The sequence below is a fragment of the Chelonia mydas genome, chromosome 4, assembly GCF_015237465.2.
Source record: "Chelonia mydas isolate rCheMyd1 chromosome 4, rCheMyd1.pri.v2, whole genome shotgun sequence".
Lineage (NCBI taxonomy): Eukaryota > Metazoa > Chordata > Testudines > Cheloniidae > Chelonia > Chelonia mydas.
Window position 1 is genome coordinate 85,568,716 of NC_057852.1, and position 14,727 is coordinate 85,583,442.

General features: G+C 41.5%; 1 long non-coding RNA gene across 1 annotated transcript in view; it reads left to right on the forward strand.

Annotated features, from left to right (window-relative positions):
• The first annotated feature begins 690 nt into the window (after positions 1-690).
• LOC119565999 overlaps positions 691-14,727 on the forward strand; it is a 176,444-nt gene continuing 162,407 nt past the window's right edge. The window contains exon 1 of the long non-coding RNA XR_005225002.2: positions 691-1,811. This is a non-coding gene — a long non-coding RNA (uncharacterized LOC119565999). The remainder of the gene's footprint in view (positions 1,812-14,727) is intronic.

Consider the following 14,727-nt stretch of genomic DNA (forward strand, 5'->3'; position numbering starts at 1 on the left):
TTCTTTCCTGTGCAGAGCTTGTTAATTAATTATATGAACAAAGTCATAGCCAAGGTGATTTTTGTACCGGAGTCCAACATATCAGGATTGTTAAGTGATGGGAATATAGGAGAAACCTAGAACCGGACTAGACTAACACATTTGGTGCAACATTCACAGTCACTCAAGCTTCAGACTTGAGTAGTGTTTAGCATCTTGCGTGGAACCTCTTCACTGGACTCAGGTTTACCATCAGCAGAGTAAAAAGAGGAATTTTGGATCTGGACTGCTTCAAAAGACCTTATCGAAGTGTCTTGGTGTTGCTCTTAGAAATTGGTAAAAACAGGGAACAATTAAAACAAGGTCAGACCAACGGTTCATCTAGCCCAGTATCCTGTCTTTTGAGAGCAGCTAGTGCCAGATGATGCAGAGGAAATGAACAGAGGGCAATTTATTGAGTGATCCATCTCCTGTCATCCAGTCCCAGCTTCTGGAAGTCAGAGGTTTAGGGACACCCAGAGCAAGGGGTTGCATCCCTGACCATTTTGGCTAATAGATGGTCTGCATATTGTATTGTCAATTTGACATCTGCTGGTTTCTGACTGCTTCTTTAATGTGAAGGCAGGTGGAGGCTGTTCATACTGTGTTGTGGCCAGAGTTAGGAAGGAACTGGGATGGAAGCAAGAGTAGCTCTGAGTTGAGACGGGGGTTAGCAGCTGAGAAGATGTAAGCAGGAAGTGAGAGGCTGAGTTGCTAGATGGTGGGTAGGTAGGAATGTTTCTGTGCTCATTGAAAATCGTGGCGTATCTAGTGTGAGGGAAGGAGTCGTCTTTATTTTGAGAGGGATTAGAAGTGAGGAAAGAGGCAAGTAATTTGCACAGCAAAAGCTCATTCTTGCTGCCACGTAGTAGGAAATCTCTTAGTGTAATGACTTTCACAGTATAGAAAGCCGGTTAGTACTGGGAAGTGGCATGTAGGGAAGATATATTTTGCAGGATTAGAGAAGTTATTAGTGAAAAAGAACCAAAATCCATTTTAAATGGATGAAATGTATAACTTACTCATGAGAGGTTTCAGAGTAGCAGCCGTGTTAGTCTGTATCCGCAAAAAGAACAGGAGTACTTGTGGCACCTTAGAGACTAACAAATTTATTTGAGCATAAGCTTTTGTGGACTACAGCCCATTTAATCGGATCTTGACTCCAAACAAAGAGGCCCTGAAACTTATCCATAGCTCTTAAAGGAAGACTCAGAGTGGAGAGTACAAAAACCTAACTCTTAAGGTCCTGGTTAATGAGGAAATCGGAAGGGGCTTATGTGCACAAGAAATAGTTGTAGTCAATAGTTATACTGGTATAACTATTTCTGACAAGCTGTGAAACAACAGCAGCTTCACAGGAAAAACTCAACATTTTTTGCTAATTTCAAAGCAAATAACACCTAATTTTTTTTTTTTTTTTAGAATTTATTTTTTGTCTGGAGCATTTCCAGGGGAATGAATCACCGACAGGAGTTAATAGCTCATGACTTCTCTTTGGGCCAGCAGTTCTGCCAGTTAGTCATTAATCTTTTCCAAGTAAATAGGTGTTCGGTGAGTCTATATGTGGAAACTCTTCCGTCTGAGTCCGTATTGAACCATGGGCAGTGACATGGTGCACATTGTCAGCACTTGCACCATTATTTATAATTATTTATTAAGGGGGGAATGTGCTGCTGGAATAGCTGATATTTAGCTCAGTATATTAAATTGGGATTTTGCATGCTTCTGGTCGCTAAAGAAGGCTGCACAAATGTAGCAGTGTCATCAACACCAATATCCTGGCCACCTTCCAGGTAAGGAAGTTATTTTTCTGCTGATCAAATAACACCTCCATCCAGTTTTAATTTGATAAAGTATCCCTCACTTCCTGTTCTTTAGGATGCTGTGTACTTTTCAACTGGTGTTGTATTACTCCTGAGGTGGCTGCATATCTGTACTGCGTGAAGTGGTCCCTGTATACTGCTTGTAACATCAGTTTTAAATTGCTTTGGGATAATTTTGGATAAAAGACGCTACACGTGGCAAATGTAAGTCACTGAGTTCATGAGTCTTTAATATTAATTAAAATATGGGTAAAATTTTCAAAAGTGCTAAGGGCTAGATTTTAAAAGATATTTAGGTACCTAAAGATGCTGAGAATCCCACTAGATGTCTATTTGCATCTTTAGATCTCTAAATACCTTTAAAATCTGATCTTAAATGATTTAAGAGCCTAAATCACATGTTCAAAGTGATGTAGGCACCTAGGGGCTGAAGTCTCATTTAAAGTCAGTGGCCCTAAATCACTTATGAAAATGCAACTTAGTCATTCCTAGTCATTTAGGAGCTTTTGAAGATTTTACTCCTTGTCCTTCACTTAACTGACTGCTTTTACAACAAGGATTAAGGTTATTTATCCAATGCTAAATTAAAGATCTCACTTGCTACTACTGTGCCGTACTCAATAATATAATTATTCTTCGAATGGCATACATCTGAGAGATTACTGAAAATTACAGTTGGCAAATAACTATTAATAGAAATTAGGTAATGGTGTCTAGCTTCCCCTGCAATTTCTAAATAACCTTTCCTGAAATCCTGAACCCATCCTTATGCTGTGAATGGGTTGATTTCTTCTACTTAAAGTTTCACTGGTGATTTTTCTCCCTCCCTTCCCCCACCGGTTGGGTGGCTGCCATTTGAAAAGATATCTTCAAGCAAAGAACACTCATTAACTCTGCTATAGGTATGGGAAGCTGTGCAGAAAGGCTAACATTTTCTTACAGATCTAAAAAAAAATTTAGAACGAGTAAAAGTCTGGAGGAGAAAAAGCCTGTTCAGTGAATAGTCTTTCCTTTTTAGACCCAGTCACTTTTTAGTCTGGCTCTGACTTGAAAAGTTATATTTCAAAACAAAACAAAACAGCTGCTAAGCAGAATATTTAAATATTGCCCAAAGTGATGCCTGGCAGCTGTAACTGAATACTATTTCAAATGTTAAATGTCCAGTGTGTGGGTTTTTTTGTTTTTGTTTTGTTTATATCCTCCCCAGATAAGAAAAATAACACTGGTCAAGAAGCAACGCCTTACAATTAGGGTTGGACAGATGAGATTTTATTAGTAAATGCCAGTAAACGTTGATTTCACCATACATGCACAAACTATTTCCATAGATAACTGAAATTTACAGATAGACAAAATAAGAAAAATGCTGCCTGAGAGCATATTAGTTTGATTTCACACTATTTACATTGTATATTTTGACAATGATGTGGACAATTTTGTGTTTTTAATGGTTATAAGGCTTTAACGTTTTGAATCTCAGTGTCTACTGTCACTGAATAATTGATACCCCACCATAATTTCCCACAACTGTGAAAATTGAAATACAGAAATGCTTAAGACCCATAATTTTGCACAACTCTGAAAATTTAAATTGATAAAAATAGAAAAAATAATTTCAATGTCAACATTTCCATTTTTTTTTAATTCTGCCAAGTCTATTTACGATGAACAGCTCATGTGAAACAACAATATTTTAGGTTTGGGAAGCTTGTCTATGAGTGTGTAAATGAGAAATTCCTTTGAAGCTCTTGTGGTGCTACATAAACACACTTTTTAATTTATTTTTTGGGGGGGAGGCTTTTGCAAAAACCTAAGGAAAGGCCTCCATGTTGTTAATGAGTCAGTTGACCTGTAAACTCCGTATGCTCTTTGCAGTTAAATAGGAAACCCTCTGCTTCATTGTTCTGTGTAATTGGTAGCACTGAGAAATCTCCCAAACATCTAATATTATGCAAGAGAGCTTGATCAGTTTGCGTGTAGCCTTACACACACACTCTGCTGCAGCTGCGCCACTGTAAGCTCTCTAATGTAGCCCTCTCAGAGCAATGGGATGGAGCTCTCTTGTCCACTTAACTACTATAGCCCCTGCGAACTGCAGCAGGAGAAGCTCTCCTGCCAACGTAGTCAACACTGTCGCTTATGTCGGTGTAATTTATGTTGCTCAGGGGGTGGTTTATTCACCCCTCTGAGTGATATAAGTTTTGCTGACATAAACTGTAGTGTAGACATAGCCTCTGTGAATGCTATGCCAGGCATAACCAAGATGTGCATTCACAACCTGATATTGTGATGGTTTTTGAAGCATTCATATTCTGGGAAGGATTTAAAAAAGATAGGGGAGAATATAATGGCCTATGTTTTCACATCACTGGCAGTAGTGCTGATTTTCTGCCTTATTTTCTTCATGTTTTCCCCCCTTGATTTATACCATAGTTTTTAATTGTGTATACTTGCCTCAGAGTATTCTGCTGTTAGAAATTCACTGTATTATATATGCAGAGCCAAAGCTTGTCCCATGGACTCTTATCCTTGACTTCAGTAAGACCAGTATTGGGCCAGATTTTATATTTTTATTACTTATACAGACACTTCATGCTGGCATGTGTGTGCATGCACCATTAGATACACTTAAAATGTTCACGCATCAGAGTACAAAGTAGATATTGTGCATAAATTGAACGAGAACATATTTGTCCCCCTTCTGTATCTTTCTATTTCCTTGCAGAACCATTGCTGTTCAATAATATTTCTGTTCAGCTGAATGGGTATCATTAGTTTATCAGTGTAGGTTACTAATAGGTCTAATTAAATGTACCAACAAAAGGATAACTGAACATTGCAGTTGACAATCTCCATCTTTGGATTTCTTCACATTTTAAAAATCTGATAGTTTAATTAATTTTGTAATAAAACTGTAATGAATAATGCTTATTATATAATGCACAATGGCAGTTTTTACTACATCCTTTGTACAGGATGCTGCTGTGTATTGTCTTCCTTTCTTGCACTTGCCCAGTTTTGCCTGCTGGTGTGCAGAATAGGACAGGAGTGGGTTCTAATCTGTCCTCTTTCCAGGACTGTGGTGTCTAGCACAGCTGTTAATGCTCTCATCCCCTCCAGTCCTTGCTAAACATGGTTCTGAGCCAAATCCAATGGCAGTCAATAGAAAGACTCCCTAGAATCCCTTGAAAGGTCAGGCACTGGGAACCTGAGGCTTCAGATTGTGCCTGGGGCCTATGAAGAGATAAAATGGGTGGAAGAATTCCTTGTATTCCAGGGTCGAAAGTAAGCAGGATTTTAGCACATTTTTTTTTTACCTACAAATTATATGCAGATAAGAGTGTCTACTTTTCACCTTCTCATGAGGGAGCTGAAAATATAAATGCACAATTTTAAATGAGTCCTTCTCTATAAATCCCTGTAATTATGCACCAGATGCAGATTATATAAATGTTGATGGTATCTTGGTAGTTGGCAGTAGTTATAGACTTTATTTAATGAGGCATAAATGTGACTTTTATTCAAAGAGCTGGGATATCATAGTAATAAGCTAAAATGTTGGTGGTGTAAATGTGATCTTCATGTGCTAGCCATAATCCAAATATAGGTGCTTTAAATAGTCTTGATTTCTTGTTAACTGATACGTGAAACAGTGAGTGAGGTAATATCTTTTATTGGACCAACTTTTATCGGTGAGAGACAAGTTTTTGAGCTTACATAGAGCTCTTCTTTAGGTCTGGGAAATGTCAGTGTCACATCTATTACATGGTGGAACAGGTTGTTTAGCATATGTAGTTAACACATTTCAAGGAATCATTCAAGGTGAAGTGACCTATTAACACGTCTCCAGATATAGATGGGGGAAAACCTGGGATGGGGTGGTTAGTGTGCTATAGATTGTTACAGAAAGACATAAATCCAGTTTCTCTATTCACTCCATGAGTCTTAGTGTCTAACAAAGTTATGAATTTAAGCTCCCAGGCTTGTTTTCAGAAAGTGTTGTGCAGGTTTCTTTTGAGGATGGGGATAGAGAGGTCAGATAGAGTGATCGCTTTGTGAGAAGTTTTCATCGACACATGATATGGTGCTTGTCTTTTATCATTTTTCTGTGCAAATTCCTTTGAGAGTATAGTGATTATCTCGTTTCACCCACGTGGTTGTTGCTGGGGCATTTAGTGCACTGAATGTGGTACACATGTTGTGATAGGCATGTGTAGGATCCATGGATCTTGAAAGGTGTGTTGGGGGCCAGGGTGTTGATCACCATAGCAGCGGAGATATGTTTACAGGTTTTGCATACATTGTTCTGGCAGGGTCTGGTGCCACTTGTAGTTGGTATGTCCTGGTCTGTGGGGAATTTGCTTCTGATTGTGAGCTTGGATATGTTGGGGGGTTGTTTAATGGGCAGAAGAGGGGGTTTAGGAAAGCTTTGTTTCAGGATGTGGTCCCCATTGAGAATGGGTTATAATTGTTTGATAATACCTTGTATGGGTTTTGGTGTGGGCTGGTATGTGACAAGTGAGGGGTGTGCAGTCAAAAGCAATCTTATTTCTATATTGAAGCAAGTTCTGTTGGGGTATTTGGGTGGCCCATTTCATGGTGTGATCCATTTCTCTGGTGGAGTGTCCTTGTTTGGTGAAGGTGGTTTTAATTTGTTTTAGGTGTATATCCTGGACTTTCTCCTTTGAGCATATTATGTGGTATCTGAGTGCCTGGCTGTAGACAACAGATTTCTTGGGGTGGTTCCTGGATCTGTGAAGGTAGGTGAGGTGATCTGTGGGTTTCTTTTTTATAGTTGTCTGTAAGGCTCCATTGTTGAAGCTGATTGTGGTGTCCAGGATGCTGGTGTGGGAGTGCTCCACAGAGAGTTTAATAGATGGGTGGTGGAAATCCCATGAGGGAGTTTACGTCATCTGTCTAGAGGAGGAAAATATCATCAATGTATCTAAGGTATACCACTGATTTTTATGGTGCATTTGTCCAGAAATTCTTCAAGGTTACCCAAGAAGAGGTTTGCATATTGAGGAGCCATCCTGGTACCCAGGGCTGTTTCCATGGTTTGGACAAAGTGTTTGCAGTTGAATGAGCGATTGCTATGGCCGAGGATGAAATGAATGGATTTGGCAATGTTGATGAAATATATGAACCACTTATTAACCACTTATGCTAGACAATTTGTTCGACCTTGCATTTAGCAGTGATGCTCTGAGTAAGTTTTCTAGACCTGAAGAAGAGCTCTGTGTAAGCTCAAAAGCTCGTCTCTCTCTCCAACAGAAGCTGGTCCAATAATAGATATTACCTCACCCACCGTACCCCTCTAATTATCCTGGGACCTATATGGCTACAACAACACTGCATACGTGAAATTGTAAGAGGTTTGAGCATAAGCTTTCGTGAGCTACAGCTCACTTCATCGGATGTGAGTTAGTCTCTACGGTGCCGCTAGTACTCCTTTTCTTGTTAGTTTATAGATATTCAGGCCTGTCTGTAAAGGCCTGTACTCTAAGAATTTAGATATATTCTTATCACTTAGCTAGTTATAGAGGTATAAAAGAGAGAATCAAAATCACTGTCTGCCGGTGTAAGGGCCTTCTCTTACTGTGACAGTCTGAGGCCCTGTTCTTAGGCTAAGGTCTTTGGATAAGCTGCAAAGGCAGCCATAAGCTGGGAAGGGAATGGTCACATCCTCACATTGAAATAAGGTGATATTGGGCTGTTAGGAATTCAATCCTGTCCTGATAATGCCTATCACCTCCAGAGAAAGGGAAGAACCTAGAGGATGTAAAAGGAAACTTAGTTTGATAGCATCCTGTCTGACAAGAACTCACTTATCAATAGCTGGGATTTGAAATGCTCATTTCTGTGTTGTTCTATCATTGTAGTCCCCATTTCCCTATTGTTTATCTGTATAATCTCTGTGTGGTTCTGTGATTGTTTCTGTCTGCTGTATAATTAATTTTGCTGGGTGTAAACTAATTAAGGTGGTGGGATATAATTGGTTAAATAATCATGTTACAATATGTTAGGATTGGTTAGTTAAATTTCAGTAAAATCATTGGTTAAGGTATAGCTAAGCAGAACTCAAGTTTTACTATGTAGTTTGCAGTCAATCAGGAAGTAAGGGGGGAATGGGAACAGGGAATGGGGTGGGGAAATTGGAATCATGTTTTGCTGGGGGGGAGGATGGGAACAGGGAATGGGGGTGGAGAAATTGGAATAATGTTTTGCTGAGGCAGGGGAATGGGAACAGGGACACAGATAAGGCTCTGTGGTGTCAGAGCTGGGAAGGGGGACACTAAGGAAGGAAACTGGAATCATGCTTGCTGGAACTTCACCCCAATAAACATCGAATTGTTTGCACCTTTGGACTTCGGGTATTGCTGTTCTCTGTTCATGCAAGAAGGACCAGGGAAGTAAGCGGGTGAAGGAATAAGCCCCTAACTGTTACCATGCATCATTCATGTCAGTTTCACCTGTCTCTGGGAAGGGGACTGGGGAAATGTTCTCTCAGAAAACATCAGGCTGTCCTTGCCCCCAAATAATAGCTGTAGCAGTCACTTTTGCTTTCTCAAACAAGTTAGGGTTTTAATAATTCTCTTTTATAGTCACCTTACTATCCTAAAGAAAGAGGAAACATCTAACTGCCTCACTTGGGATCTTAGAGAGGAAAGCTTCTGTAAATGTTAGCTCCAAAAAGAGATTTCATACTGTGTTCTTAAAAAACACTTTCCCCTCAGAGGATATAAATTACTTTCTAAGGGCCTGTACCTATGCCAAGTGAAGTCAAGAGTAAACTCCTGTTGACTTCAGTGCATGCAGGACTGGGCTCCAAGTTTCCACCTAGAGCCTTGAGGTATATCACTAAATGTGTGACTTGTAACCATTTTGTTTTATCAGACTCCCAATAGTATCTTGTCAGTTACACACTGTGAGGTTGAAGTTGACAGTTAAAGTGGGAACAGACTGACATGCAAAAATTTTAGTTTCCATTTGCTCTGTTTGATCCAACATAATTAAGCTATTTGTACAGTACCCAAAGAGTACTAGATATTCTGACAAAATCCAGGCGTAGAAAAATCTCTCACTCTAAGCTCAAAGCCAAAATGGCCATAGCATTACTTCCTAAATTCAGAATCTAGCTCATCAACTTTTATTTAAATTGTTATTTTTTTATCCAGTTCTTCAAAAAGCTTTGGATTAGGCGCTTAAAGTCAATGGTGGTCTGTTTTACATTAAGAGAGATTATTTGCTCAGTTTAGTTTTACACCGAGTAAAAGCACGGCAGGATTGTTTGCTCCTGTGATTTGATTGTTACTTGAAACAGAATTGTTTGCTGTATATCTTAAATTCCCTTAAAGCTGGACTGCTTTTTGAAATGTGTGAAGTTGGACTTCTGTTTTGCTCAAAATCTGCTTACCCCAAGGAGAGAAATGGAATTAATTGGTTATTGTTTTGTTGTGTGCAAATCTTCACCTTGATGCAGAATTGTTAGTTGCAAGGTTAAAAATCTTCTGAAACGGGATTTTAGTTTCTTTTGTTCCTTACCCTCTCATAAGGCAATCGAATCCAAATTTCTGAGTCTGTTTTGCTGTGCTCATTCTACTCCAAATTTCGTCTCTGTGCTCTACTGTATTTTCAGTTGCTACCTCCATGACATCATGTAACCTGCACAATATCACTAGTATGTGTACATATTGTTTAGACTGTAAAAGGCTGAAGCATTTTGTGCTACTCGTTATGAGAAAGACACTGTGTAAGAATGGCCATACTGGTTCAGACCAATTGTCTATCTAGCCCAGTATCCTGTCTTCCAGCAGTGGCCAATGCCAGGGGCCCCAGAGGGAGTGAACAGAACAGGGCAATTTATTGAATGGTCCAGTCTCGGCTTCTGGCAGTCCGAGGTTTAGATTATGGTTAGGCTGGTGGTCTGCTGAAACCACTGCGCCTCATGCTCAGCAATATTGTCTCACTGTTTCCTTGTACTGCTGTCTGTCTGCATCAGCCCATTGCCTCTTGTCTGATACTTATATTGTAAGCTCTTTAGGGGCAAGAACCGTCTTTTTGTTCTGTGTCAGCACTGTGCCTCGCACCATAGGGTTTTGGTCCATGATTGGGGCTCCCAGATGCTATGATAAAAAACAACAATGCCCCCCCCCATCATCAGCATATCCACTAATTTTGGGTGCCCAATTTGAGACACGCAGGACCTGACTTTTCAGGGTGCTTAGCATTATATAGCACTGTGTTCAAAGCACATCTCCCCTTGACTTCAGTTGCAGCTCTGAGTGCTCACCACCTCTGCAAATCAGACCCCAAGGTATCTGTGACCCAGAGGTGGCTTGTTGCCAACTGGGAAAGGGTTTACTGATCTTTCCAAGCAATGCCTGGCTCAGAGCTGACAAACTCATGACATCTAATACATTGCTACCATGGTATGTAGGGCAGCATGTGAGGTTTCTACTGAAAAATTGTAACTTATCAATACTCATAGAATATCATGGTTGGAAGGGACCTCAGGAGGTCATGTAGTCCATCCGCCTACTCAAAGCAAGACCAATCCCCAATTTTTGTCCCAGATCCCTAAATGGCCCCCTCAAGGATTGAACTCACAACCCTGGGTTTAGCAGGCCAGTGCTCAAACCACTGAGCTATCCCTCTCCCCTAATCATTGTGAGATGTATGCATGAGTAGCTATATTGAAAATAGAAAAGGAGTACTTGTGGCACCTTAGAGACTAACCAATTACACGGCTGCTACTCTGTATACTGAAAATTATGCCTTTATGGCCTTGAAGGGAAAGTGAGTCCTCAAGGAATGTGTCTCAGTGGTGGCTCAGTACAGCGGGAGGGAGTTGTCACCTCTCCTAGGCTAGCTGATTGTGTCATGTATTGCTCAATTGTCCACCTGTTCACCAACGCAGAAAAGTCAATGGAAAACAATCAAAGACAAACTATAAATATTGAAACCACTTGGAAGGAATTATGTGATAGTGAGGGGATCACCCTGTCTGTGAATAAAGACAAAAGACTGATTCGGTATATCACAGGTTGGAGAAAGACACTGGAACCATTCACTGAGGAGGTACCTTGATGAGCAGGGATGATTCATGAAAGTCTGGGCCCTAGATCCTTGGGGCTAGCAAGCACTGCAAAAGACTGAACTTTGGGGTGAGAATCTACTTCCTTAGATAAGAAAAGTAACTATTAGTAAGCATAGGCTATAGTTTGCATTTTATGGCTTTTATTTTGTATGCAACCATTTTTCTTTACTCTCACTTGTTTCCATTTGACAGGTTTCAGAGTAGCAGCCGTGTTAGTTGTGCTAGAAATGGCCCACCTTGATTATCATACACATTGTAAGGAGAGTGATCACTTCAGATAAGCTATTACCAGCAGGAGAGTGGGGTGGGGGGGAGAAAACCTTTTGAAGTGATAAACACCCATTTTGTCATGGTCTGTGTGTATAAAAACATCCTCACTGCATTTTCCACTTTTATGCATCAGATGAAGTGAGCTGTAGCTCACGAAAGCTTATGCTCAAATAAATTGGTTAGTCTCTAAGGTACCACAAGTACTCCTTTTCTTTTTGTTTCCATTTGAATCTCTATTCTTAAATAAATTTTGTTTTACTATAATTGAATGCAAGTGCTGTGTGTGTGATAGGAGTGGTGGTCTAAGGAAAAACTGGGAAACTGAGGTATACTGTTCTTATGAGAACAGGATCTGGGATTTCTGTGGGTATCCAGTGATCAGGGGCTGGACACCACAGAGGGATACTTTGAGGGGACTTAAGGACTGCAGTGCTTCTATTATTGACCTGCATGGCTGGCATAACCCAGAGGAGAGTGGTTGTGTTAGGGAGCTAACACCCATGTGGCAGAGGAAAGATTCCTTCTGCTGGAGGCAGGTGGCAACAAGGTGACTCTCTGCCCTGGGTGCCCTGAGAAAGTGTCACCAGAAAATAAGGAACACACCGTTGTTAGGAAGGCAAGGCTGTATAGTGACCCTAAGTGATAGTATTTCCCAAGGGTTTCCACCTGCTACCGCCTGATCCAAGACAACAAGGAGTCCGGTGGCACCTTAAAGACTAACAGATTTATTTGAGCATAAGCTTTTGTGGGTAAATATCTCACTTCTTCAGATTCTTTTTACCCACGAAAGCTTATGCTCAAATAAATCTGTTAGTCTTTAAGATGCCACCGGACTCCTTGTTTTTTTTTTTTTTGTGGATACAGACTAACATGGCTACCCCCTGATACTTGATCCAAGACAGACTATGAAGTCTTGGCAAGTAATAAACTTGGCAAGTTCTTTATTGAAGAAGTGAGGTTACAAAACACTGGAGCTCTGCTGATCAGAGTCAGAGTGGGGTAACCTGTCCAACAGAACTCCAACAAGCTACCAAAAGAGTACAACTTATATTTACAGCTATTTGACAATCAACAAAGATCCGTGTGTCTGTTAGACAAACAATCATTACTGTCATTGGCTAATAGGTTCCTTTTGCATGAATCATGGTCTGCATTTCATGTAACCACAGCTTTGCTGCGCTGTCTTCCATTACTGCCAAATTCACAAACTGTGGTTAGCATAAAGCTTGCCTTACTCAGTTTATGTTGGTGATGTGCCAAGTGATTTTGGCACGCTGCCTACTCCTGGGATAAGGACAGTAGTTCTCAAACTTTTGTACTGGTGACCCCTTTCACACAGCAAACCTTTGAGAGGGACCCCCCCTTATAAATTAAAAACACTTTTAAAAAATATATTTAACACCATTATAAATGCTGGATGCAAAGTGGGGTTTGGGGTGGAGGCTGACAGCTCATGACCCCCCCATGTAATAACCTTGTGACCCCCTGAGGGGTCCCGACCCCCAAGTTTGAGAACCCCGGATAAGGATGTCCTCCTGCGCTTGCATGGACCTGTTAAGATCAGCCAGAAAACAATTTCTCTTACAGTCTCTAAGCCAGAGGTGGGCAAACTACGGCCCGCGGTCCACATCCGGCCTGCCCGGCCCCTGGGCTCCTGGCCCGGGAGGTTAGCCCCCAGTGCCTCTCCTGATGTCCCCCAACCCCCGCAGGTACGCCGCTGTGTGGGCAGTGCTCTGGGCAGCGGGGCTGCCTGCTTATGCAGGGCAGCGCGTCTGGCTCTGGCCAGGTGGCGCGATGGCCAGACATGCTGCTCTGAGCGACATGGTAAGCGGGCTGGGGGGCTGGATAAGGGGCAGGGAGTCCCGGGGGGCAGTCAGGGAACAGGGGGTGGTTGGATGGAGCGGAGGTTCGGGGAGGGGGCGGTCAGGAGACGGGGAACAGGAGGCGGTGGGATAGGGCAGAGGTTTGGCTACGGCGGTCAGGGGACAGGGAGCAGGGGGGATTGGATGGGTCGGGGGTTTCGAGGGGACAGGCAGGGGATGGGAAGTGGGAGGGGCAGATAGGGGGTAGGGGCCAGGCTGTTTGGGGAGGCACAGCCTTCCCTATCCGGCCCTCCATGCAGTTTCGCATCCCGATGTGTCCCTCGGGCCAAAAAGTTTGCCCACCCCTGCTCTAAGCTGCAGTTACTTCTCTGACCACATCCTGCAGCTGAATTCTTGTCAGCCCAACCTACAACCATTAGTGACCACCTTTGAAAAGTTTGATTTAAGTCAGTTGTCTAGGATTACACAAGAACTCTGTGGCAGAGGCAGGGATAGAATCCAATTCTCCAAGGCAATATGAAGCTGCATAACCATGAGACCATCCTTTATCTTCCTGTGATTCTCTGCCTCATTCACTACGTATCTTCCAATGTCTGCCACTAATGAGGAAGGGGGTCCTACAGACAACAGTAGCCTTTGGTACACAACCCCAGAGCAGGTCCATCCTGTGAACCAAATGAGGCAGGAGTCCGGGAGGGTGGGGGGAGGAGGGCGGGACATAGTATGTGATCATGTAATTTAATACTATATCATAATGTGTACACACAAGGCAGCCAAACTAAGGTTGCACAAGCTACCTTTTATTTTGACATATTCTAACTTTTGAGTGTTTGCAATCTTGATGCTGATCTTTAACACAGTTTTTGTGTGTATTGTCGAAGATTTTTAAAAATTTAAAAATCAAATTCCATCATGTAGAATGAAGAGAAAATTTATATATAAATATAATATAACTCTGATTTCCCATCTTTCTAGCTGTGGCAGTATCCTAAGTGTCTGAATGGCACAATCACCATGAAATGTGGACTCTGTTGTTTGAAAGCCCTTCAGTAAAGAAGGAAAAAATGCCATGGTTATGAAAAATTCCTTACCTCCCTCTTCCCCCTTTCCCCGCCCCCACCCCAAAAACACACACACTTTACTTTTTTTGGAAGGTTGATAACCAAACTTCTAATATGGGTCACTTTCCAGTATAGTTTAAGTTACTGGTGTAATATTGAAGGACACAAGTCTTCATTGTTATATTCTATACTGGTTAGTGACTTTTGATATTCTCTACCTGTACTGTTACTGAGGGAGAGAATTGGTCTTCCACTTTTAGCTAGTTCTTTCTGAAGACAAAAATTTGGCAGCCTCTGGGTGAGTGTTTATAGGGAAGTGGAATAGGGAGCTTCCATATGCCAGTGCACCTACATAAGAAACAAGCTGAATATAGATATGGTACTCCTTTGCTGAACTTAATACATAACAGGAGACAACATGGCAAGTGTCTGCCCATCAGGTCTGTGTAATAAATGTGAAGTCAGGGCCTCAGCTGTGATCAAATTGTAGGATGGAGGTAACCTTATTTATTACTGACCTTACATTAAACAGCTTAAAATGAAAAGATACCCATCTGCCAGATATCATGAGCGCTGAAGAAGAGAAGCCAAGACAAAAACTAGGGAACTGATGCTAAGGGCTTGTTTGCATG